Source organism: Hoplias malabaricus, chromosome 11 (assembly GCF_029633855.1).
Source record: "Hoplias malabaricus isolate fHopMal1 chromosome 11, fHopMal1.hap1, whole genome shotgun sequence".
In the NCBI taxonomy this organism is placed as follows: domain Eukaryota; kingdom Metazoa; phylum Chordata; class Actinopteri; order Characiformes; family Erythrinidae; genus Hoplias; species Hoplias malabaricus.
The window spans coordinates 1,693,938-1,696,971 of NC_089810.1; positions in this window are offsets into that span (position 1 = coordinate 1,693,938).

Sequence of the window (3,034 nt, forward strand, 5' to 3'; positions counted from 1 at the left end):
CAAGCTCTTAGCACACGGCCAGGTACACCATCAGGGCAAGCTGCCTTCCGTGCATTCACTCTGCTCAGCATGCGACTGACGTCCGAAGTAGAAAGTACAAGTGGGTTGTCGTCGGTGGAGGATCGTTTATTGAAGATATCAATATCATCTGGTCGAAACGAGTGTAAAAGTTGTTCAGCTCATCAGGGAGTCAAGCACTGTTGGTACATGGAACAAAGCTAGTTGGTTTATAGTCAGTCAGGGTGTTGTTCCCTACCACATACGCCGAGGGTCAGAGGAGGTAAAGTGCTCCTCAATGCGGCGTTTGTAGCAGTGTTTGGCTATAGCTATTAGTCTCTTCGTATTGCCAGGAACTCCAGTGGGCGGTACAAAGGACGCTCGTACCCTGAGCGCTTCTATGCTGAGGGATGCCATGGTAAGAAATCTCAGACCACCAGTCTTGTTTTTTGCCCTTCTTTTGTACGCATTAGGTTTTTTCATTTATGTGCATCTGCTTTTGTTTTTTTTGTGAATCAGGACCGGCGTTTGTAGCAGTGCTTGGCTATAGCTATTCCTCTCCTCAGGTTAGCTCTGACCAAGCTGTATGCTTCCCGGCATCCTGATCTGAAGGCAGCATCTCTGGCTTTGAGCAGAGTGCGAACCTCTCTGTTAATCCAGGGCTTCTGATTAGGGAATGTTAATTATTATGGCAAACTTAAAATTAATGATTAAGTATCACCAGGAAGGAAGATCGACGCTCAAAGAATTCTTTGAGGAGAAGAGAGGAATAAGACAGACAGTCAAAGATTGCGTGAATCCGGTGTTTGTGCAGTGAATGTTAATTTCCAAAAGTGTCTGTCTCTCGTAGCTGTAGTTCGCAAGAGTTATTTGCGCAAGAAAACTGGAGATAGCTAAGTACAGAAGTATAACATCACTAAAACTGGTAAGACGCTGAGCCTCGCAGTGTGATCGCGATGCCATCTTGGTCCTGGGAGACCAAGGACCATTTCCTATAGAAATCAAGGTCCCAGAATCTGGAGGAAGAGAGGAGAGGCACGGAATCCACATTGTTCGAGGTACCCTGTAAAGTTTCCACAGTCAGTGGCAGTTTGGTGTCCCATGTCATCTGCTGGTGTGGGTCCACTTTATTTTCTGAGGTCCAAGGTCAACGCAGCCGCCTACCAGGGAGATTTAGATTACTTTATGCTTCCTTATGCTTCCAAGCGAGGTAGGTTAGTGCAGTGTGAAGTGCTGTTGAGATAGCGTCCTCGGTGGATCTGTTGCTACGATAAGCAATTTGGTGTGGGTCCAGCGTAGCAGGCAGGCAGGATTTCAAGTGAGAAAGAACTAGTCTTTTAAACCCCTTGGAAGTTATTGGGGGAAGTTATCATTCACTCTGCTCAGCATGTGACTGACGTCCGAATTGGAAAGTACAAGTGGGTTGTCGTCGGTGGAGGATCGTTTATTGAAGATATCAATATCATCTGGTCGAAACGAGCGTAGAAGTTGTTCAGCTCATCAGGGAGTGAAGCACTGTTGGTAGATGGAACAAAGCTAGTTGGTTTATAGTCAGTCAGGGTGTGTATTCCCTGCCACATACGCCGAGGGTCAGAGGAGGTAAAGTGCTCCTCAATCCGTCGTTTGTAGCAGTGCTTGGCTATGGCTATTAGTCTCTTCATATTGCCAGGGACTCCAGTGGGCGGTACAGAGGACGCTTGTACCCTGAGCGCTTGTTGATGCATTTCAGGACAGAGTTAGTGTAGGTGTCCAAGTGGATGTGTGAGCCTGTGCAGGCTCGGGCAGCATACTCACTCCAGTCGGTGTGCTGGAACTGTTGCTGAAGGAAGGAGTCAGCCCCATCCATCCAGAACTTTACAGTTCTGGTTGAAGGCTTAATCCTCTGCATGACTGGAGTGTATTTGGGAAGCAGGAACAAAGAAAGATGATCGGAAAGTCCAAGATGGGGGAGGGGTGTTGTTTTGAAGCTGGTTAAAGTCCAACCGATGCTGAATCCGGTGTCTGTGCAGTGAATGTTAATTTCCAAAAGTGTCTGTCTGTCGTAACTGTAGTTCGCAAGAGTTATTTGCGCAAGAAAACTGGAGATAGCTAAGTACAGAAGTATAACATCACTAAAACCGGTAAGACGCTGAGCCTCGCAGTGTGATCGCGATGCCATCTTGGTCCTGGAAGACCAAGGACCATTTCCTATAGAAATCAAGGTCCCAGAATCTGGAGGAAGAGAGGAGAGGCACGGAATCCACATTGTTCGAGCTACCCTGTAAAGTTTCCACAGTCAGTGGCGGTTTGGTGTCCCATGTCATCTGCTGGTGTGGGTCCACTTTATTTTCTGAGGTCCAAGGTCAACGCAGCCGCCTACCAGGGAGATTTAGATTACTTTATGCTTCCTTATGCTTCCAAGCGAGGTGGGTTAGTGCAGTGTGTAGTGCTGTTGAGATAGCGTCCTCGGTGGATCTGTTGCAACGATAAGCAAACTGGTGTGGGTCCAGCGTAGCAGGCAGGCAGGATTTCAAGTGAGAAAGAACTAGTCTTTTAAAGCACTTGGAAATTATTGAGGTGGGTTATGCAGTGTGTAGTTCTGTTGAGAGCGAAGACACCCGCAAGTTCCACAGCACAAGCACTCAGCACACGGCCAGGTACACCATCAGGGCCAGCTGCCTTCCGTGCATTCACTCTACTCAGCATGCGACTGACGTCCGAAGTGGAAAGTACAAGTGGGTTGTCATCGGTGGAGGATCGTTTATTGAAGATATCATTATCATCTGGTCGAAACGAGCGTAAAAGTTGTTCAGCTTATCAGGGAGTGAAGCACTGTTGGTAAATGGAACAAAGCTAGTTGGTTTATAGTCAGTCAGGGCGTGTATTCCCTGCCACATACGCCGAGGGTCAGAGGAGGTAAAGTGCTCCTCAATCCGGCGTTTGTAGCAGTGCTTGGCTATAGCTATTAGTCTCTTCATATTGCCAGGAACTCCAGTGGGCGGTACAAAGGACGCTCGTACCCTGAGCGCTTCTATGCTGAGGGATGCCATGGTAAGAA